The sequence below is a fragment of the Ixodes scapularis genome, unplaced genomic scaffold (genome assembly GCF_016920785.2).
Source record: "Ixodes scapularis isolate PalLabHiFi unplaced genomic scaffold, ASM1692078v2 PGA_scaffold7__128_contigs__length_106722199, whole genome shotgun sequence".
In the NCBI taxonomy this organism is placed as follows: Eukaryota; Metazoa; Arthropoda; class Arachnida; order Ixodida; family Ixodidae; genus Ixodes; species Ixodes scapularis.
The window spans coordinates 31,539,200-31,563,023 of NW_024609882.1; the positions used below are offsets into that span (position 1 = coordinate 31,539,200).

General features: G+C 47.2%; 1 pseudogene; it reads right to left on the minus strand.

Annotated features, from left to right (window-relative positions):
* Positions 1-427: 427 nt before the first annotated feature.
* LOC120842916 lies at positions 428-1,197 on the minus strand (annotated as a pseudogene).
* Between the last annotated feature and the right edge of the window lie 22,627 nt (positions 1,198-23,824).

A 23,824-nucleotide genomic window follows, 5' to 3' on the forward strand; every position in this document is an offset into this window, starting at 1 on the left:
TTAACGTGCATTTGTAAATAATTGTGTAATGTAGCTTGTATTTGTAGTTTAGATTGAGTGTTTTGTAGTGTTGTGTTTTATTGTACCAATAAACTGGGAGCGGAATCCCGCTCCCGTGAAAGAACCAGGCTGGACTCGGGTTGTTGACGGACCACGTGGGAAACGGCGAATCGGCGGCGGTACGCGAATTCCCACACGTCACATTAAAGTGATACAGGCCATTTGGAGTAATGAATGCTGTTTTGGTCTTGTCGTCACTGGCGACAGGAATTTTCCAGTAACCACTTCGGAGGTCCGAGGAAGAGAAATACGAAGACCCTTGGAGCGTATCGAGAGTGTCATTTATTCTGGGGAGTGGATAAACAACATTTTTTGTAACTTTGTTTAGTTTCCGGTAATCAATGCAGAAACGCCAAGAGCCGTCTTTCTTCTTAACAAGAACAACGGGAGAAGACCATGGACTAGATGATGGTTCGATTACTTTTCTTTTGGAGCATATCATCTATGTGTGTCTGAATTACTCGGCGTTCTGCTGGGGAAACTCTACGGTCGGCTTCGGATGGGTGATGAATTGGCAGTATCAATTCGGTGCTCTATAAGCGTAGTTTGCGGAAACTTTCCGGGGTTAATGTCAAAAAGGGTTTCGTAGTCTGCAAGAAGACGGGCTAATATATGTCGTTGGGTCAGTGGTAGGCGGGGGTCGATCATTTTTTCCACGTGCTTGCTGAAATCAGGTTGTGTAGGGAGCGCATCTGAAGTGGTGGGGAGGAGACTGGCAAATTGGTGATGCACTGTTGAGTGCATTGTAGCGACGCGACTTCCGGAAGGAACGATTTGGGCTTCGGAAGAAAAGTTGGTTACCCATAACTTAAGTTTTCCACTCGTGAGTGTAGCAAGCGAATAGGGAATGATTACGCCCTTGGTCACGAGCTGCGTAGAGATGGGTTCAATGAGACCAGAAGTTGCTGCGGTGGGTAGGGTCGGTACGAGTGTGGCGACAGAGGCGGAGTACGGAGGCAGCAGTATGTCAGTGTCGGCTACCAGGGTGACGAGCGAACCATCAGCAGCAACCTCGGCAGTATCAGAAGAGTTGAGATGCAATTCACGGCTGGCACAGTCAATGAATGCTTCTGTTGAAGACAGAAAGTCCCATCCCAGGATGATGTCGGCGATGCAGGTAGGAAGCACTATGAACATAACAACGTAACGGTTGTTACCAATCCGGATTGTAAGGGTGCAGTATCCGAGGGGCGGAACCAAATCGCCATTGCCCATGCGCATCAAGTGTCCTTGCAACGGCGGAGTAAGTACTGCGTGTAGACGACGGCGGATGTGTTCAGGAATGCAAGACTTCGCGGCTCCTGTATTGACTAAGGCGGTGAAGTTGTGATTTCTAATTTTGAGTACAATTGATGTTGATCCTAAATGAGGAGGATTTGTGGATAGTGGTGAGTGTGCAGCCTGACCTCCAACGTAGCTGCAGACCGCTTTATCTAGTTTGACTGTTGGGAAGGTCCGGGAGCGTTGGGGGTGAAGGGTGATACAGAACGGCGTCGTGGCGGGTACGGCGATGATGGGCGGCCACGTCGTGGCGGCGGGGAACGTTCGGGGCTGTGAGAGGGACGGCGACTGTCTGGAACTTGTTCGTGACCGGTGGGAGTGGACGTGTGGGAACGTGAAGAAAATTCGTCGATGGGCGGAGTGCGATGAGTAGCATGGTAGTCAGTATAGTCTGCGGAGTATACACGGTTGGGCGGCGAGGTGCGAGCCGTGTTGTTAAGTCGACGGCGACAATATCGGAGGATGTGTCCTGGTGTGTGACAATAATAACACAAAGGTCGCTGATCTGGTGTTCGCCAGATGTTTGTCCTTGGTTGTGGTTGTGTCCATGGAGGGGTTGGTGCGGCATACGTGGCAGGGATGGACTGATAAGGGCAGATCGAAGTTGGGGCGGGTGCTGCTGGTGCGTAAGGAGAGGCTGCTGGCGTGACGTGCCCCAGAGCAGCGCGCAGTTCGCTTTGAATTGCGTCCTTTATGCAACGTACGTCAGTATTTGTTTGGTGTTCGTCAGTAGATGGTTGTAGCTGTGCGACGAAGGTACGAAGCTCCTCGCGTATTATGGTGCGGATGAGCGAAGCAAGGTTCGTGTCGGGAGTTGTTACCTGGGAAACTTCAGGGAGTCGCTCAAATGGTTTTTTGGAGATTTGTGCGCTATCAAGCTCTTCGTACTGACGGCATTCCGCTATCAAGCGCTCTGTTGTAGCAGGTGCTTTGGGAGCCACGATGGAGAAGGGCTCTTGCGAAATGCCCTTGAAGAAGTGGCGAATTTTCTCGTCTTCGGCCATTTCAGCATCAACTCGGCGGCACAAACGGAGGACGTCCTCAATGTACGCTGTTGATGTTTCTGTGGGTCTTTGATAGCGGCGCAATAGTTGGTCGCGCGCTTGCTGCTTCCGGTGCTGGGGTTTGCCAAACACATCGGCGAACGCTGTTTTGAGGCCTTCCCAGGAATTGATGGTTTCTTCGTGATTGTCGAACCAGCGAAGTGCTGTGTCTTTTAGAAAAAAAAAAAAAAAAAACATTCTCGAGCTTAAAGCTGTCATCCCACTGGTTGTACTGGCTGACCCGTTCATAGTTATTTAACCAATCGTCGACGTCGGCGTTCGGAGATCCGTCGAAGATCTGCGGGTTGCGCTGTCGATGTTTGATCACGGGCGCTGTGGTGTTCGTGGGACGGTTAACGTTGCCGCTTCTTCTGGCATATTGACTAGCGCAGGTCGTCTGCTGCGTAACTCCAGAATTGATAATTAACGGTCGCACGAGAGGCGGAAGAACGATAGCACCTCCACCAACTTGTGAGGCAATGATGTGCAGGTTTAATGAGATGATCGGAGGATTGTAGATGATGGTCAGTGCCGCAGCGCAGCCAGGCGAAGTCAGTTTGAATCGAATCGCGCGGGCACCCTGCGGCCGACACACTTGAGCGCGCCACTCGCGCCACGTCGTCGTCTTCCCTAACAATATATATATATATAAATATATTTCTAAGGAAAAAACCCTTAGAAAATGTTTTTTACTTGAATCTCGGTAGATCTTGTGCAATAGAAAACAGAGAAGACGCCCCAAAGACGAAACCTAGCTGCTACGCTTCCCTGTTTTCTTATTGTGCATTGAGTAAGGTTAACGCCGAACAGCCGATCACAACCGCCCTCTCCAAACAAACAAAAGGAGAGGCCAAGTTTGAAACTGAGACAAGTTTGACGCGAAAACTCTTCAGGTTGAAGCCGACAGATCTTCAAGTTGGAGAAAGGGGGGGGGGGGCCCTCCCTTCCTCCCACCCCCTCTAAAAAAAGTTTGTGACGAACTTTCCAGTAACGAGAAGGTCACTGCGACCACTTTTCCTACTACGGGTTTTCCTATATCGAGATGCCCTCTTTGACCAGTTCACCTATGATCAGTTCCCCTATGACGACTTGGCTGAGACGAGTGGGCCGTTCCCGAGGAATTCATGTCCTTCGCCCAGAGCTCTTGCTCGATTCTTCGCTAAGAAACAGTTTGATTTCCAAGAAAGCTCTTCTATCGCACGACGGAGAGTTTATAAACGAGAGAGATAGATCTAAATAGGGTTCAACTAACACTGCTCGAAGACACACCAACTACGCTGCGCTAGAAGGCTGTCTTACGCGTCAAATCTTTTCTTTCAATTTCTATTTAATACATTTTCAAATTTTTGTATAACTCATAACAAGAAAACTTTCTTAAATCGGTCCATCGAGTTTTACAAAAATAAAATAACTTTAAGGAGCACTCTACGTATACCGCCTGGCGGCGATGTCAGCGCTCTCGGTCATCTCCGAGCTCCGCTCTCTAGGCTCGCGCCTGAAGCCGATGTCGCCGTCGACATGTCGGAAAGCGGGCGACGCACTATTGTCTCGACAAAGGAGGAAATCGAAGCGGGCTCATACGCCTATGGGCGAAGTATGCACTTCACTATTAACTAAGATTCCGCGTTTTTGGAGCTTATCGGAGTTTACTTGCTTTTATTCCTAATTTTTCGAAATTTGGAGTTTAATTTTGAAGTGTTTTATAATCAAAAAAATACAGACATAAGTGATATCCAAGTGTAAACGCTTCCTAGATAAAAAAAAAACTTGCTTGTATATATTAATATTTTTCAGCTGTGTTTGGCGTTGGTGCCACTGCCATTGTCAATATTAATTTGTCCCACGACAAAAGTTGCCCACAAGTGTTGCTTCCATAAACGTCCATACCTTAAAGTCAATAAACTCCCGGAGGTAGTCGCTAGGAAGCTCGTATTCATTCCGCGCCATTCTATCAACCTACCAGGCGCGCCGCGCGAGATAGAGTGGTAAAGGATGTAATAGGGAAATTTCAATGCCCCTCTTCCCCATTTTAGGCAATCCCTGTGGTTTATAACTTTCAGTGTTACAAAAACACGACCTCTCCCTCCTCTTAAACCATAAATAGTATGGCCAAAAATGGAAACCAAAACAGTTGCTTTTGTCGTGAACCGAAAGTACAGTGACTTCCTAAATGAACCTTGACGAGATTACCGGTAAGGCCCCTTTTTACAATCGTCTGAGATTTGAAAGACAACTATTACCTCAGGCCTATTGACCCTGCGCGTTGATCAAACTCATTAATGCTAAAGCATAAATTGTTCCATGGTCCGGAGCCGGCGAATTGTCCGTAACCGCGAAAAACGGCAGAGAAACTCCCTACGCGCCGTAACCGCAAAAAAACGGCAGAGAAATTCCCTCCGTGGAACGGCTATTAAAATGGCTGCGACGTGCCGGATTGGTGTTGTCGGATTTGGCCGCGCCGATTTGGCCGCGCCGATTTGGCCGCGGTCCGGGCGCCACGGCACCACTCTGGAGAGCGGCGGGTGCGGCGCTCTCAAGATCCCGGCGGCCGGCCTCCGCAAAGGCTGCTCGGCCGGCCTCTGAGGAGCTTGTAGGAATGCGCTACGCACACGTATGCTTTCGCATTCCTACACGTACGCGGTCTTAAGTGTACTCCTGTAATTTTTTTGTAAAATACCGTCTTTTTGTTTTTGTTTGGGGGGAGGGGGGGGGGGGGGAGGGAGGGATTGAATTGACACATCTGAAGTTCGGAGTCTGTCGGATAAAAACCGAAATTTTACCGGCGGACGTATTTCGGAGTTTTTCGGATTTATCCGAAAACACGGAATTTTTCTTTTAACCTATCATATATTGAGTGTATCAAGGAGCGGCCAGGCTCTGTAAATCAACCGCAAAATTTGGTTTCTTAAGCTATCGCGTTCCCATTTCGTACAGCGTTGACCACAGGTGGTGCAGTTTTGCTATAAAATTCGAAAAGAGCGAGCGAACCTAAAAAAAAGTGGAAGCCGTTTACCACTCCCTGTAACGCCGAATTGGAGCGCAGCTCTTGAGGAGGAGGAGGGGAGGGTACTGGGGGCCACGTGTTCTCGGGGGGGGGGGGGGGTCACGTGACCTCGGGGGTCACGTGCCCTCAGAGGTCACGTGACCTCGGGAGGGGGTCACGTGACTCCCCAGGTCACGTGACCCCCGGGTCACGTGACCAAAATTTTTCCGCTAGATTTAGCGGGGAAATTTTTTCCGCTAGATTTAGCGGGGAAATTTTTTCCGCTACATTTAGCGGGGAAATTTTTTCCGCTAGGATTTAGCGGGGAAAGTTTTCCGCTAGATTTAGCGGGAAACTTTTTTCCGCTAGATTTGACGGGGAAATTTTCCCGCTAGATTTAGCGGGGAAATTTTTCCGCTAGATTTAGCGGGGAAATTTTTTCCGCTAGATTTAGCGGGGAAAGTTTTCCGCTAGATTTAGCGGGAAAATTTTTTCCGCTAGATTTGACGGGGAAATTTTTCCGCTAGATTTAGCGGGGAAATTTTTTCCGCTAGATTTAGCGGGGAAATTTTTTCCGCTAGATTTAGCGGGGAAATTTTTCCGCTAGATTTAGCGGGGAAATTTTTTCCGCTAGATTTGACGGGGAAATTTTTCCGCTAGATTTAGCGGGGAAATTTTTTCCGCTAGATTTAGCGGGGAAATTTTTTCCGCTAGATTTAGCGGGGAAATTTTTCCGCTAGATTTAGCGGGGAAATTTTTTCCGCTAGATTTAGCGGGGAAATTTACCCATAATGCACCGCGCGGTTACGCCGACGGCGACGGCGACGGCAACGGCGACGGCGACGGCGACGGCGACGGCGACGGCGACGCCGCTCAAGCCGGGAACGGGCCCCTAAGAGCTGCGCTCTAAAAAGTAAAAAAAGAAAAGGCTTAACTTCTATGGAAACGCAGCGAAGCCACGGGTCTTCAAACCATAGGGCGCTTTGAAGACCGGTGGCTTCGCTGCGTTTCAATAGGAGTTAAGCTTTTTTTCTTTTTTTTTAGTTTTTTCTTACGTAAGTTCGCTCTTTGCGAATTTTCTAGGAAAAATGCACCACCTGGTGGCCAACGCTGTACAAAATCGGAACGCGATAGGTTAAGAAACCGAATTTTGCGGTCGATTTAAAGAGCCTGGCCGCTCCATGATACACCCAGTAGTTACACAGCAACACGCAGCCCTGACGTCATGCTGCTTCGGTGGCGCTGCTATAGGCAGGGATCGTGCGCAGACGCAAATCTGGTTTCTGCGTACGCGAAGTGCCCACACCTTGTACGGGGACTACGCGTTTGCTCGCACCTCGTGTGGGCTTGTTTGCAAACAGACCGTTGGCCTGTAAACAAAGAATATGCGTTAATTCTTCTTTTCTGACGCGCATGCACCTTAACGGCCGACGACCAGACTCGACATTCTGCAAGGCCGAAGATCCTCCTCACCTGGGGGAGGAGGAAACAGGCAACGGTGGATAAGGTAGAAGGGGGGAGAGGGGGAAGCGGGGGAAAAGTAGAAAGCGTGAACTGGTCGTCGGTCTTTAACGAACGAACGCTACACCAAACGGTGAAGCGTTCGTTTCAAGCTCAAAACTAGTTGAAAAAAAACACGAGTATTATTTTCTTCCTCGTCACTGTAGAAACTATGTTTAAGAACAAACGCCCTGCCTGAGACTCTATTGGTTCAGCGTATTCGTTCAGCCTCGAGAGGCATTCAGCTGTATCGTTCACGGTACGTAGCGAAGTCGGACACTAAAAACAATACGCTGCTTTTAATTTTTTTTTCTTACGAGTTTTGTTAGATTGTACTTTCAAAGTTGAGACGTCACATAGCCGTCAACTATAAATAGAAAGCCCACAATGTTTTGGTTGTTTCTTTCTTTCATTGGGCTTAACGGCTCGGTTGTTTTCGCATGAATGGTAGAAACATTGTGCGCACTTGGCGCGCGTCCACCGCTCGTCGACCTCGGTTTTCGCTCGAAAGGTCCCGGGTGCCCAAACTGCGAACGAACAAGAAAGTTCTAGATTCATGTATTCATGGACGTGTCAGTGTCTGTTCTGATTTGAACATCTTCCGGGTCTGTGGGTCTGGATGTGATCTCTTTTAATGCCTTCTGGGTCGTACTCTTTGACGTCTTTCTTTTTGTGTTTCCTTTCCCACAAAGAACGCTTTGGGAATTGCGTTGCTGCGAAATAGGAACACGGAACGGTCTTGCTTTTCGCAGGCCGTAACAAACTCGTCAATGTCTTTTTTTTTTTTTGTTTCCTGCAGCAAACAAAGTTTTATGGTTCTGAGGGATGTGGTGAGACTTGGAAAGCGGAAAAGAGTGTGCAAACAATTTCCATCGGAAGGCGCCTGCACGCCAAAAAAAAAAAAAATAAAAAAAATAAAAAAAATGAAGGTAGAAGTTTTTTTGTTTTTTTTTTTAGTTCTTTCTTAAAATTACTAAGTTTTGGCTATGTAAAGAAACGCACCCTTGCGGAAAAAAAAAAAAACTTTTGTATTGCGATTGTTCCAGTCGGTCGGATATGCCAAACGAGATGTTGAAGATTTCCTCACGTTTGAAATCTGACGAAATGGGACTGACTCCTTTCTACAGTATACTTGCATGGGTCAGAGTAAAATCATACCTATCGCTTCTATTTGTTAGATTCAAATAATAATAATAAAACACAAAGGGAGAAAAATACTTTGACGAATGAAGCTTTAAAAATAAAACCAATTCAAATCTTTGTTTGGTTTGCATCCTGTTTGTTGGGAAAAAAATCTCAAAACTAGTGAAGCATGCCCAAAAGATTTAAGAGTCATTAAAAAAAAAACTCATTTGAGCAATATGATAGGACTGGTTACAAAGGTTAAACTGGGGGGTGGTGTTGAAGTTGGTAGTGTTTTTTGAGCAGCACATGCACTGACATCACATTTGAAGGCAGAAGAGCCCATTATGCTTTCTCACTGTTGATCTTGAAATTAGTCATATTCAATTTACTCACATAACCGTGATCACTCAAGTACCTTGGGTTAGCGTCCCTTGGTAAAAAAGCAATGCAAAACATGTATAATTATTTTGTACATTTATAAAAGAAATAAGTATACACTTAAACTATACCATTATTTTACGTTCAGTATATGAAATATATTTTCAGCACACTTTTAGGGAACTGCATACTTTAGCGGAGTGGTCCGTGCGTCGACCCAGTCTGGTAACTATGCCGCACGAAGTAAAATCATGTGTGCAAGAAGCGTTTAATAAAAGTATAAAATTGGTATATTGTTGTGTATTACGTTTTGCCGCGGGTATCCTACCTCTTTATTACTAAAAAGCTATGCACTTGGACAGATGCTTCACACAATTCTGCTCGCGACTTTTTATGAACTGCATTTGACAGACGTCGAAATAAAAACAGCACGAACAGCCTTTTATATTTAATGCAAATCAATTGTTGAAGCAAACTAGAAAATAAAAGTAGTATCACTTAAGTAGTATCAACACAAAGACAAATATTTGTACGTTTTCATCGACCGACCAAACACTACGCAAACAAGGACGCCACTTTTCTTCTTTTAACTTCAATGACAAACGCGTGAATTTATAATACACTGGGAGTTTGGGAACAACAAACAGCTTTGCGCATCGATCCATACCCCGTACGCGTTCGCCGACCGCTCCTCTTTGGTTCGTTCAAGGACACAACAAACGAGCGTAATTAAGTGTAAATGCCCTTAATTATCTCTTTAAACAGAACCTGCGGCTTCCAAACCCTGCGTGCAAGTCTCCGCTTTAAAGGTCAGGTGAACAGCTACCGCGGCTTGTTTGTCGATGAAGAGAGGTGTTGCTCGTGTGCACATACTAGAATGGTGCGTGAAGGGCTGAAACTACCTGGCTCCGATGCCGGATATGTTTTTTGTTTAATTAAGCGGCTAATAATTAAGGCGCCCCTCTTAATTACGCAGGTGCTCAGGCTAATACTTTCTGTCCGACTTTGTTTTCTTGTTACATTATAGCCAGTTTATTCGGTGTTTCTTTTTTGTTTTGTTTTGTGGAACGCGGTTTTGTTCGAGAGTGTAGCTCTGCCTGTTTCGACCAAAGACGTGTAATTAAGCCCCATTTTCCTGACACCCCACCTTATTACCTTTTTCTTCTTCTTCACTCTTAATGTTCCGCTGCTCCTTTTGAGTGTTGCGTCAAATACTCAACAAAAGTATTTAAAATGAGATGGTAAATACCCATCTAGAAATATGTTGAAAGTATTTAAGTTACTTTTAGTTCGAACTATGTTGAGTAGAGTACAAATTAAAAAAAAATAATTAATTGCATTGCCAAGTATCTTGGCCAGTTCGGCCAAAACACTTGGCAAGTTTTGCAGCTGGTAATATAAGAATAAAACGTTAGTAAGAAGTGCTCTATTTGTGATGATTTCTCTGAAAATCAAATTTATTTTTGTGATCTTCATAACCCTCAAGTGCCTTAGCTGGTGCATTGAAGTTTACTTTGACATAATTCGGGATGTGAACAAATATGTGTGCCGGAATATTTAAGGAGCAAACGGGACTCATGCGTTGTAAACATAGCACCTGCCGTGATTTAGTTTGACGACAGGCTCGGCTCATGACGCATTCTGCAATAAGTTCGTAATATGCCCTCCCTTGACTCCGGGGACTTTACATGTAATCCGGCATTGCATACTGAAATAACGCGGGCCAGCGAGCTCGGTACGAGCTGATCGCACCCAAAAAGCATTTATTGACAAGAACCACCTTTTCTTGTATCGTTTAGGAGTGACGGCCCCAGAGACAGAGAGCCGTGTGCACTTCTACTTGATAAGACGCTCGCGCTACGACACTCCTCCGCGCTTACAATTTTGCCACTTTTGAAAGTCCTCATGTTAAAACCGGTCCCGCGGACGTCGTTCACGCACGCCACGTCGCAGCACGATGTGAGGCTCGTCTTGAGACCGGCTACTGGGTTCCCGGTCGTCGGGCGTAGGGAACGTGTCGGACGTCGGGTGGATCGGTGATGACTGTGCCAATCCGTCGTCGGGGGTAGGGGACGCGTCTGCGTTTGCCGAGCAGTGCGCTGGCATAGATGCACCGTCCGATGACTGCGTCGGGGGAACCACCAATGATTGTTGTTCGTCGCGCCGGACTCTTGCCTTGTCGACACGCACACTCATCTGTTCGGTTGCAACCGGTCGTGCGAAGGAGTGGCGCATATGGTCTGCGTTCGTAAGTCGAATTTTACTACTCGCCACGCGCACAAGGTACGTCACTGACTGGGCTGACAACCTGAGTCACCGGGCCGTCGTCCCACGAGATGCTCTCGCCACACTGAGACTTAGCAAACACACTCTCCCCAACAGCGAATGCGCGCTCGGCGCCCCGATGTCTATATTTCTGCTGTTTGTGTTTGAACATTTTATGGCGCATATCCCGAACAAAGTTGGGCTCAAGGAAAGACAGCTTGACCCTCGGTTGCCGATTTAAAAATAGCTCAGTGGGTATCTTTCCTGTTATGGAATGCGGCGTGTTGCGATAACTCTTAAAAAAGTTGTCCAACACTTCCTGTAGCGTTTCTTTCGTTCGGGATTCGGGTCGCGACAACAGTTGTTTTAGCAAGGCACGCTTTGTGGTCTGTACTAAGCGTTCCGTGGCCCCGTCAGAAATCGGGTGATAGTGCCGTGCTTTTGTGGCTTAATGTTATTAGTCGACAGAATTTGCTCAAATTCCTGTGAAATAACCTGGGCCCCTTATCACTGACGATTTCCTCCGGAAACCCGTACGCCGCAAACACATTTCGAAGCTTGCCAATTGCATGTGAAGCGGTCGTAGATGTCATGAGCCACACTTCTATTCATTTAGAATATTCATCTACTAAAACCAAAAAAATATACGGTCCATTTACAGCAGAATCAATGTGGACCCTTTGCCAGCATTTTGAAGGGTAAGGCCATGGGTGTAATGGAACAGCCTGTGCTGCCGGTTGCACAACTTGGCAAACTCTGCATTGCCTGACGTACTGCTCTACTACTCTGTTCAGCCCCGGCCACCAAATGTAGCTTCTGGCTAACATTTTCATTCTGGTGGTGCCAGGATGATCCTCTTGCAGCATTGACAACACGGCTGGTCTCAATGCCTCCGGCACAACCACCCTTGTGCCCCAAGTCAGGCACCCTTGTTCAATAGATAGTTCAAGTCGTCGAACAAAAAGGTTGTAGATCATCTGCAACGTCTACAGGCCAACCAGACCTAGTATACTAGACTACTCTGCGGAGTTCACCATCTCGTGCTGTGGCTTTGGCGATGTCAAAGCCAAAGCCACAGGCGACTGAAAGACAGACAGACATTCAGTTGTCTCGACCTTTTATTGGGACGGAACAGGCAACCTTAAGAGCGCGTCTGCCACTTCGATTTCTGATCCTTTGCGGTACTTAAGGGTGCACTGGTAAGCTGCCATGACTAAAGACCACTTTTGCAGCCTATCAGCAGCCTGCGATGGAGTCGCTTTACCCTGACCCAGAATGGCGGAAACTGGTTGATGGGCCTTGTATAAAAAGAATTCACGGCCAAACAGATACTACGGAACCTTTTAAGTCCGAAAATGAGCGCGAGAGCCTCCCTTTCACACGGTGCGTCATTTTTTTCCGCCGTCACTAATGTTCACGACGCGAATGCTATCGGGCGCTCATCCCCATTCGGCAACAAATGAAAGATTACTGCCCCGACGCCGTACGCTGACGCGTCGCATTGCAAAGGCAACGATTGGCGTGCGTCATAGTAAGTGAGCGCGGGGCTGCTGATAAGCAGCTGCTTTGTAGCACTGAATGCGTCATTGCACTCTTTCGTCCAAAGCCATCGTTCTCCTTTTCGAAGCAGCCTGTGCATTGGTTCTGCCACTGATGACACATTATTAAGGAACTTGCCTTAAAAGTTCAGCAGGCCCAAATATGCTTTGAGTTCAGCGATGTTTGCTGGTTCTGGAGCGTGGGTGATTGCTTTTACTTTTTCTTCTGTGGGATAAATGCCATTCGCACTTACTTTATGACCAAGGCATGATAATAAGCTCCTGAGAAAACTTGCACTTTTCGAGTTTAAGGGTGACGTTGTACTCGCTTAGTTTTTCCAGCACCCGTTCAAGTGTCCTTTGGCAATCATCCACGTCCCGGCCCGCTATGATAACGTCATCGAGTTAACACTTAACGTTTGCAATACCAAGCAAGATCTTGTCCATCAAGGACAGAAATATGGGGAGTCTATTATATTGATAGAGCCCCTTATGGGTGTTCACTGTGTGGGATTCTTTATGGAGGTCGCTCTACTAATAATCGCCGCCACCCGATCGGTATACGCGCTTCGCTCGTCACCCAGGGAGGGACATAACACAACGACAAGACTGCGAATGAGTTTACTGTACCTCCCAGTTGCCCGTCGTCGAAAGCCGGCAGTTCGGGCCCGCCTACCCTTGTTGTCGCCTGTCGATCAGAGTTCGCAGTCGGAGTTCGTGTCCAGGCCTGCGGATCGCCCTTCCCACGCCAGCGCTGCGTAGGCTGGCTGTCCAGGGCTATCATAATCCGAGTCTCGATGCGGAACCACCCCGGGATTATCATGGCCCAGGTCGGTATGGCCAGGGATCCCCGTTTCCAGCGGTCTTGCTCCAAACCTCGCTGGTGGACCGCTCCGGGGTTCGCTATGGGCAGACGAGACAGACCGGCTCCACCGTTCCTGCCCAGCTCCAGCCTGACTCAGCACGCACTGTCTCGCGCCAGCTCGTGTCTTTTCCGCCGACCGCCTGTTACGTGCTCTCTGTCTCGTCTTCCACCCAATCAAAAGCGATAAAAAGCACCCGCACCTTCTACTTGTCGAAAACGAATATTCAGAAGACCAAGAAGGAAAAACAGGAAACACAGGAGAGAGTCCACAAAACCGCTTCTAACCCCCCTTCTGCCTTTCTTTTGCACCAATTCAAGCCATTTTTGACGCACTGAGGTCAATACGTTAAAATTCCAGAATCAGAATTCACTAGTTTATAAATTACTCCCTCTGTCGGAAAGCTGGTTTTGGGGAATTCGAGGATGAAATAATACGCGCATTTGTAACAAGATGAAAAAAAAAACGCTTTTGAGCGAGCTTCGCACAAAAGTTAAGTCAGAATATGCACACAATTAAGGAGCTTTGGGGAAGCCCAATCTATGTCACTACAGTTCAACAAAGCCAGCAGAATCGAGCTTTTTTTGTCTAAGGGAGTGCTTGTGCTCGTATGATAACGTGTTTGCGCATTTTCTTACTGAAACCCTCTGAAGCTACGATTTCCGAAAATTGTTCACTGTGATCGTACCGAGCGTTGGCGTCACAATCCCCCGCCGACGGAACCACTCTAGCTCCAGACGGTCTGAGTGTATAATCCAGATGACGACTCCAGCACTTTGCTGGCTCCAAGCGTGACGTGCCATTCATTGAAAACTTGAAACAAAAATAAAAAAAAAAAACGGGAAAGGGGACAGATTAGGGAGACCACCCGTCCCTCGACTCGCGGGACTGTCCGGCATTGAGGGCTAGTGTCCCACGTCCAGGGAGAAATTCCCAAATCTTCAAAATGTCCCGCATTTTATAGTGTCGTAAAATTCACTCTGCAACTCATGGTGCTGCCGAACAACGGGCACGAGGATGCGCGGAAGTTGCTGGTAATTGTGTGAATTGCAATGGTACGCCATTTCGTATACAAACATTGCGGGAAGCGACCGTCGTTCTTGCAGGAGGACTGACGAGCATGCGCCGTTGTTGCAAAATATTGTAAGAAGAAATGGATTCGCAAAAGTTTATATATATAAAATTATTTCCAATTGCTGTGTAAACACCAAAAAGTTGCTGCGGACTTTTTTTTAGGGAAGACACAATACAAAATGCCTGCAACTCACAATGGTCGAAAAATAACAGGATGTTAAAAAAGTGTGTAGGACCATGTTGATAAATGTGAGCGTTAACAGGAAACAATAACACGAAAAAGATTTACTGTTTCTTATTTCTATTTGATGATTTGAGATCTGCTACAGTCAATGTTTATGTTTCAACTTTCAATACATTTGGTAACATATTTAGTACAAAAATATATCACAGGGAGGGAAAATTATCTGAGCTTAATTCCTTCAATACAATGAGCAGGTGTATAAACAGCAGATGATACTAAATTCGTTAACGGAGCCTCGGTTCGTAGTGTGCGTGTTAATACATTTGCTCTACTCCCCCCTTCCCCCTCCCCCCATCTCTGCCCCGCGTGTCCCGCATTTTGCTAGCAGGAAAGTGGGCACCCTTGGACAGATATAGGCGGGCGTACTTGGAGCTATCTATTTCGTCCTTTGTTAGTTATCATTTAGAGGCTGCGTTTTGCTCGTGCCTTGTTTTCTTTTTTGTGCTCTAGCTTGGCTCACAGTTTGCGATTGGTTCAGCTTTGCTCTGAATACTGACGATTCCTAGTTCTGTAGATTGTTCTGGCAAATATTTTTTTCAAGTTTGAAAATATGTTTTTGAGATACTAAATACAAGATAGTGAGAAACGTAATTAAGATATAGTAGCAAATACTCTGAATTAATTGGATTTGCAAGTCACCAAAATACTACCAAAAGTATTTGAAATACAGTATCTTGAGTAGAGTATTTAAGACAGGCGAAACTACGCTCCTTCTGCATAGAGTCGCGTTGTTATGGGCGTCGCGAAATCTGATCTAGCGTACGGTACCGTGTAGAGCGCGCATCCAGCCAAGTTTAATGGTATTTTCACAAAATAAATCCGCGGTTAGACTGATAATACGCAGTCTCGCCGGAACACCCGCATTCGCGTCCCTTACATGAAGGGGCCCAGCGAAGCATTGGTGCGAACGCAGGCGAAAGAAGGTATTCAGGTGGCCCACAAGCCGGTACAATCAGTGTTGCAGAATGGGCATCCACATTCCATTCAAATTCCTTTCCGGAGAATCAGACTTTCCGACAACTCCATTCCTTTCAACTCATCGGATTGGAGACACTGGGTTGATTTTCCTTCCTGAAATGACCGAACTACCCATTTCATCCCTCTAAATCCTAAACGTGAAGAAATGGCCATTAGCATACAGTGTGTTGCTGGAAAAAAGCGGAATAAAGCTACTAACGTTATTAAACGCGGGGTTGACTGTGAAACTGTGCAAAATCTTCCTCGAAAAATTCTACTAAGTCAAAGGGTGGTCGCAGGAAATAAAAAGCTCTTCGTGGCGCTTGGTGTCACTGAAGACATCGATCGCGCGATCAAGTGTCAATGGCTCGCGGGTCGCAACCGACGCCGAAAATTAAAACCACCCGTTTTCTTTTCAAACGGACCGTATGCCCTCCACATATACATGGTTAGCGTGTTCTTTGATTATTAAGGCCTTAAAACTGTCTAATTCGTGCGTGTCACAAGAAGAAGCTATCTTGCTCACTGCTTCGAACGCATGCACAACAGCACCGAGCTGTTAGGAGCGACGCCGCATATAGCAGCCCTATATTCCCATTATTGCGACCGACGAGTTCTCCAGGCAACTTCAGGCAGGGCCAGGCCAGGACAGGAACCGCGGGACGACTCCAGGCAGGAGCATCAAGAGTCGATGGCATATTGCACAAGGTAGTAACAAAGGGGGATCTGCAACCCGATCAGGTTAATGAGCTGGCGGAACTTGTCCGAGAGTTTCGGATTTATTTTCAGAAACACCGGAGGACGCCATTCGTCACTCACGACATCGAGTTAATGTTGGACGCGCCGGTCAGGTCGAAGCCCCACAGAGTCTCCCCGCGACAGCGCGAGATAATGGAAGCCAAAGTTCGCCTGGGTGTAATTGAACCCGAGAAGAGTGACTACCCGTCTCCATTGATCCTAATTGGAGTGCCGGAAAAAGACCCAAGGCCCCGTATTGATTACCGGAAGCTCAACGCAATCACGCGAGATCAGACATATCCAATTTCGAACATTGAGGAGAAGCTCGAGACGATGAGCTTGGCCGATTTCATTTCAACCTTGGATTTGATGAGGGGCTACTGGCAGGTACCCCTCACCGAGCGTGCTAGTGCTACGCGGCATTATTTTTCTCCTTTGAGTACATTTTGGCCACTAATGTTGAGTTTTTGGCTCAAAAACGCGCCGTTCTGCTTTTCAGGCCTGAAGGGTGAGGTACTCCGCGGATGCGAGGGCTTCGCGTTGCCCTACCCTGACGACGTTACGGTGTCCTCTCGAACGTGGGAGGAGCACGTAACGCATCTTAGAACTGTCCTAGAAAGGATACGCGGCGCCGGCCTCACAGTGAGAGCCAAGAAGGGTCAGCTAGCTAGAGGAGAGGTATCCTACCTCGGACACGAGATGAGTCACCGATGTAGAAGACCCTCCGAGCTAAAACTTTCCGCTATCGAAGAATACCCGCGCCCGCTCACAAAGACGGCAATTCGTGCCTTTCTCGTCCTCACCGGCTGCTACCAGCGCTATATAGCCACTCCGCTTACTGACGCGCTCCGAAAGGAACCGCAGCAGGTTCTTTGGAATGACCAGAAAGAGCAGGCCTTCGGCACCTTGAAAGGTGTATTGATGCGGAGGCCAGTTTTCAGAGAGCCCAATTACAAGAGGGCCTTTGTCATTCAATACGACTCGAGCGACCGCGGAATGGGAGTGGTGTTGAGCCAGACGGACTGTAACAACGAAGAGCACCCGATCCTGTACGCGTGTCGCAAACTCGCAATTCGGGAAGAAGCTTATAGCACCTCCGAGAAAGATTGTGCCTGTTTAGTTTGGCTGGTGCTGAAGCTGGCCTGCTACGTTGCTGGGACGAGATTTACCATTGAGACAGACCACTGTCCTCTTACCTGGCTAAAGAACATGTCGCCCAAAAATGGTTGTCTACTCCGCGGGAGCCTCGCGCTGCAACGATATTCGTTTGACATTAAGTACATGCAGGGTAAACTGCATACAGACGCCGACAGCTTGAGGCTCAGCTCCTAGGCTAATCGAATCGATGTAATAGATTTTCCCCTTATGCGGAAAGTCTATTTGTGCGTCGACAAAATTGTTTGTGAAGTATTGATACTACGTTTTAATGAGTGTTCCTAGTTTGTTTGAGTGTTGGCTGTGTATTTACGTTAGTTAATGTGGGGTTTCTTTTCACGGGAGTCCGAGTTTATCGCTTTTGTTCTACGTTTAGTTCCAAGCAAAAGCAATATTAAAATTTTGTTTTGCTTTGTTAAGAACGTTTTGGTGTTACACCTGGTGTGCCTCGGGGGATGGGTTGGGCACTTGCCTACTGGGTGGTTTGAGGTTGTCGACAACGGGAGTCTTGGCCATCATTGTTGTTGAGTCTACCCAAGGGAAGGAAGATGCAGATGCTAAAGCGGCTGGGATTAGGATACAGCGTCACACTCCCAGCGTCATCGACTGAATGAACTCCGGCCGAGCGGCTGCAGACCAACTTTACCTCAGAATCGACTTCGGGCGGCGGAAGGGCTGTTATGACCCGCCCCATCTCACTGTGTTTGTGAGTGCATGGCAGAGACGGCAAAATTACTTTCAAAAAGTAATTAAATTACATTACTAATTACATTTCTGAAAACTGCAAAAATGTAATGAAGTTACATTACAAATTACCGCAAAATAAAAGTAATGACATTACAGTACAATTACTTTCCAAAAGTAATGAAATTACTTTGAAATTATTTTGACATTACTTTTGAATAGCTTGAGGCAGTAATTCGTGCTCAAATTTTGTCTGTTACAGTTATCTATGAGTCAGACTCCAATTCCCTTCCCGACGACATCGTAACAGTAAAAGAGACCATTAGATTTCGTTCCGCAATTGCCACTCTTTACAATACGTAAAAAAAAGCGGAAAGAGGGAAGGGTTCCTAACTCTTGTTGATTTGTATGTGTATTGTTGTTTTTGCGCCATCATGTCAGCTCCAAACAACCGCGCCTTTTTGAACGACGTATGAACAGTGTGACTGAGGCTCGAAGCCATGGTCAGCACTACTTATTCATCACACAAAAGACAGTCTTCACATAGAATCGAACGTGCGAGTCACCGCGAGATGCGTACTTCGAATGCCGCGCGCGTGGCAACGAGTTCGAAAAGAAAACCTGGGACGCGGCATTGGAACCACGAATATCGCGGCGACTCGTATTTGCAGACTGTGTTTTGTATGATGAACGAGCAGCTTGACCACCCCGGCTTTAGGTATAGTCTCATGGCATGACGCGGCCCTCTACACTGCGGGTAGAGCGAAATATGGCCCCTATCATTCGGGGAAGTAGTATGCGGTGAAATTTGACCATCCACGGTGGTGCTAATGCCGTTGGTATCTGATGCTTGCGGAGGAGCATATTCACTCCACGGCTAATGATATCGCGGCAGAAGCCGATAAAATAACCGATTAACCAATCACGATGCAAGAAGCGGAAAGTGTATACTACGGCTTATAAGAAACATTTTTGTTCGAGGTGGGTTGAGGTGAGGTGTGTGTGTGTGCGTGTGTAGGGGGGGGGGGACGCAGCCTTGTGTGGGTTCGAATGCGTGTAATATAGAGATACCTCCCGGCTGCGCTCGACTTCTCGTTACTTTATATGTCAGTGTAGACGGGTATTCACGTTACCGACTGTTTCGACTCCATGAGAACCTAATGCGTTTCACAGGGAACGGAGCTCCCTAACCTTGTCTGGTCAGCCCGGTGCGTTCCCGGACAGCCTCTTGGGAGACGATGAAAACGTGCAACTTCCTGTAGTGGTTGTGTGAATGAGAGTGAATGAATCACAGGATGGGCCTGGAGCTCCCCACGTTTCACGGGACGGAACCTGGGGAGATCTGGGGGAAAATGCCTTGTGACCCTACGGAACTGAAAGCACTTGGTGGCACGAGCATCCATCGTAGAACCATGTATTGAAGAGGTCGGATAGAAATTAAATGGGTTATATAGAAACAGCCCGCTAGGGAGTACATATAATAGCACAAATGATACTAGTAGAGCGTCAGCCGCCAACTGGCCTTCGACCGGTCCGATGACGAGTTTAAAAAAAAAATGTATTATAGACCAAACCAAAACTACTATGTATGTCTCTGACATACTATTGGTGTGCTTTTAAGATAAGTTGTTTTATATTTTATCAAAACGTGCGCTACAAACAAAAGAAATATTCTCTTAGGGCGCAGCTCTTATGCGCCCGTTTCCGGCTTCAGCGGCGTCGCCGTAGGCGTCGGCGTAATTGAGCGTTGCATTAAAGGACGTTTCACATAACGCAACGCACGGCTTCCCGAGTGACGTCACGTTTCCCATAAAGCGATAGTGACGTTTCCCATAATGCAAAGCGCGGCTTCACGAGTGACGTCACGACGTTTCCCATAATGTGACGTTTCCCATAATGCGACAGTGACGTTTCCCATAATGCAACGGGCGGCTTCATGAGTGACGTCACAACGTTTCCCATAACGCGACAGTGACGTTTCCCATAATCAAGAGTATCACGTGCTTCGTCAAAGTGTTGACACTAACGCTGTCTCGTTCTCCCGCCTTGCTCCTGCTGTTCTATTTTCTGGCACCAGCAGAACTTAGACAGAGTGGAGCTTCCAGATGTGAAAACTATATTTCCCTTTCCGGACGAGCGGTGGGCGAGGATACCACAATTTATATACTACGTATATATCTTTCTCGGATTCTTTAGTACGGTATATCGCAAAATCAAAATACCTCAAGAAAGAAGGAGGAGGAGCAGGAAAGGAGGGGAGGAGCACGGGAGGAGGAGAGGAGGAAGATGAGAGTACAGATGAGGAGGAGGGGCATACCCTCCTTTCCGTACCCTCCCCTCCTCCTCCCCAAAAACTGCGCTCTGATTCGGCGTTAGAGGGAGTCGTAAACGTCTTTAATTTTTAACGCGAAAGCCTTAACTGTCTCATGGAGCGAGCTGACGTCGTCAGTCTGAAGCGCGAAAACGGCAGATAGTTTCCTTCGGTTTCATTGGAAGGTGCGCGTCGACGAGGTTCCCATTGGCCGCTGCGCTCGCCAGTTTCCACGACCGCTCACCCCATGGCGCTGCGTGTCCATCAGCGCGGAGCGTCCAAGATCACCAGGGGAGCACACGCGCCGACCGGCGACGAAAAGTACGCAGCAGACGAAAAAGGGAGCGGACGAGCGGCTTGCATACTTTCGCATTCACAACTCACAAGGAATGCTTAGGTGTTCCTCGACCTTTTAGAGCGCAGCTCTGAGGCGCCCGTTTCCGGCTTGAGAGCCGTCGCCGTCGCCGTAACCGCGGCGACGTTTCGGCATGGTGACGTTGCGGCACCGTGCCGAAACGTCCTCGTGACACCCCTCAGGGAGTCCTCAGGACCACCCCCCCCCCCTGAGTTCACATGACCCCCATGAGTTCATGAGGGCCGCGCAACGTCACGAGGGTCACGTGACTTCACGGTTAAGCCGACGGCGACGACGACGCCGACGCCGCTCGGAGGGAGGAGTAGCAGGCAGGATGTGCAGGTGAGGAGGAGGGAGGAAGGATATACCCTCCCCTCAGTAACCTTCCCTCCTCTTCCTCAAGAGCTGCGCTCTAATTCGGTGTTACAGGGAATTGTAAACGGCTTTCATTGTTTGCTGTGGAAAACAAATTTTGGGGAGCTATTTTTTTGCAGTGCATGAACTATACGCAAACTTTTTTCTATTTCTCTCACGGTGAAATTGCAATGAGCACGGTCACATTCGCGTTTTGCTTGTCTATTTACTTTCACTAGCCGTAGCTTCGCGCTCTTCCACACTACGCATATATGCTTGAAGCTGAAAAGTTTTATTTAAGTTATTTCTAAAATGTGTAATCTGCATACGAATGCTTCATCTTCTTCAGACGTTTGTTCTTATGCTATTTAGTGTCTGGTGAAATTTGGTGCAATTTAGAATGGAGCCTGTTGCCGCAACCACTTTCCCATCTTGCGAAACTTCCAGAAACAATTAATGAGGTGTTTGTTTTTTCTGCTGCCGCATGAGAGGTAGCGCAACTCCCTTCCGTACACGGATCGTAGTTTGAGACTTCGCCACTATACGCGAGGCGCACCTGCGCATGCGCAGAATTCTTTTTGAGAAAGGTTTATTTACGACGTTAATTGGGAAATCGAACCTTTTTCCTTGATTTAATTTAGATTTTGCAAGACCCCCACCCAAGCAGGTTGAGACGGAACCATCACAACTCTCGACAAACCGCCGAACCGTCGAATTCCTCAAGCGTTAACAACATAATTGTTAGTGTGAATTGACCTCCAAACTTCAAAGTAAGCAACACCGTGTAGCTTCTTGCTCTCATTCGGGATACCGAACCAGTGCTGGTAATTTCCCTGGTTAGTTACACTAACCAGCCAATCCGTCTGCCGCAAAGAACGCCACATGCGTTATTGTTTTTTTTTTTTTTGTCACTTTCAAAACACAAAGCGTTCGGAGCTCCCTTGATTGGGTTAGCATACCTGTTTATTCTTTATTCACGAATCACAGAAAGAGCGGCAGAACGGTACGACGCACACGGATCGGGGAATTCAATTAATAGATTGCCCGAGGAATCTGCACTGGAACATGGTCGCTGGTCTTTTTCGAATCAAAGCATTGCGCAAAGCCGCGCTTGGCCGCAACCGTGTTCGCGACAGTCGGCTGACGGAATGCAAGCGCCGCGAGGATGGCTCGCGACTTCGTAATAGGATAACAGAATAAACTGGAAGGAAGCTGATTTTTTTTTATCGTTCGTAAGTGTTGGGTTGTGTGTATGTGGGTGTGCGTATCGTAGGTTGCAGCCACGTACCGCGCACTCTGCGTTTATTGAATCAGCGAATGCCACGTCCCATCAACGTACCTCGAATACCGGGTGAAATTTATCATACCGGGCATAGTTGCTGTCGCTTGGGAAACCCCGAAAGTTGTTCGCCCCTGTTCTCGCCTTTTGTGAACGTTTGCGCCTCCTCCACGGCTGCATGCGTTATATTTGTCTCCGGAATTTTAATCGGGATAAGATTGCTCGGTGCGTCTTCCGGATCCCTGCGTTGTCCTTTTTATGTCTTTTAAATGTGTTCTGTTGTTTGGATGGGGTTATTTTTCCCTGAGCTTTACCGTCGCCCACGAGGACATGCGGACGGATAGTTTAAAGAAATGTATTGAAATCTAACTTTTCTTAGCACTTATTGCCCAGGTCGAAAATGCCAACTCACTGGACTGCGGACAAATTTGGTCATAACCGGGATGTGCCGTCTTGCCACGAGTGACGAATAAAACGAGAGTAAGCAAAAAAGTGAGCACGCGCAACGTCTGCTATTTGACCGAAGAGAGCTACGGCGTATGTCCAGCACGCCTTTCACAGCCCAGCGGCAGCGCACAGAGTCAGTCATTGGAATGGTCTAGAGTAACAAAATAAGTTGGTGGCCTAGTTGGTTGAACATTGTAAAGATATTAGCGCGAAATACAAAGGACAAGGGAGCATAGGGCAGGACAAGTGGTACTTTCAACTGGCGTTTTAATGAAAAGATAAAGAAATAAAAGGACAAAGATAAATTTATATAAAAAATATAAAAAGGCGGGAAAACGAAAATGATATAACAGAAAAACTAAGATAATAAAAAAATTAAAAATATATTCCTAATTTATTTTATTAACTTTTTCATAATTTCAGTTTTCCTTCTAAGTCATTTTCCTTCCTCTATTTTCCTTTTTAAATATTTTTATATCAATCTTCGTCATTTTGTTCCTTTTATCTTTTCATTAAGACGCCAGTTGCAAGTAGAGCTTGTCCTGTCCTCCCTTCTCCTTTGCCTTTCGCGCTAATATTTATTACGGCGGTCTAGATGCGGGGGTCTCAACCAAGAGGCCCACGGGACGTGTGCGGCTCGCGACTCCCTGAGATGCGGCCCACAAGCACCCCGCACCTGCGAGCCCTCGTTCCCTAAAGTCCCTTGACGCTTCTTTTACAAGTAACGACAACCAATACAAATGACAAAGCACATTCCGCTTGAACAAAATGGCGGCATTCAGTTCAAACCTCGGCTGTGCGCCGCCGTTCGCTTCCTAAAACCTGCACCCTTACGCAGTCGGCGCTTCAAAGAATGTCGCTACTTGTAGGAAGTCCTTATTTGTGCACTTTACCGTTCCCATGCCTCGGGCGCCACATGCGACATAAATAGTAGTTTTATATTGTCGATTCATTTCCGCTCGAAAAGTAGCTCTGCTCTGTTAACGCATCTATACTGGAATATTTTGCTGTTCTTTTTTTTTTTACCAAGTATTGCGTTTTCTAAATATTTGCTTCTCAGTCCATTCTTATTTAAATCAACCGGAACGGAAATGCCTCTACTAGGTTATTCAAGCGTGAGCTCTTTGCTCAAGGAGGCACCTCGGCTGCGAAAACTGTTGCACAGCAGGAGCAACGGCCCATGATAAATC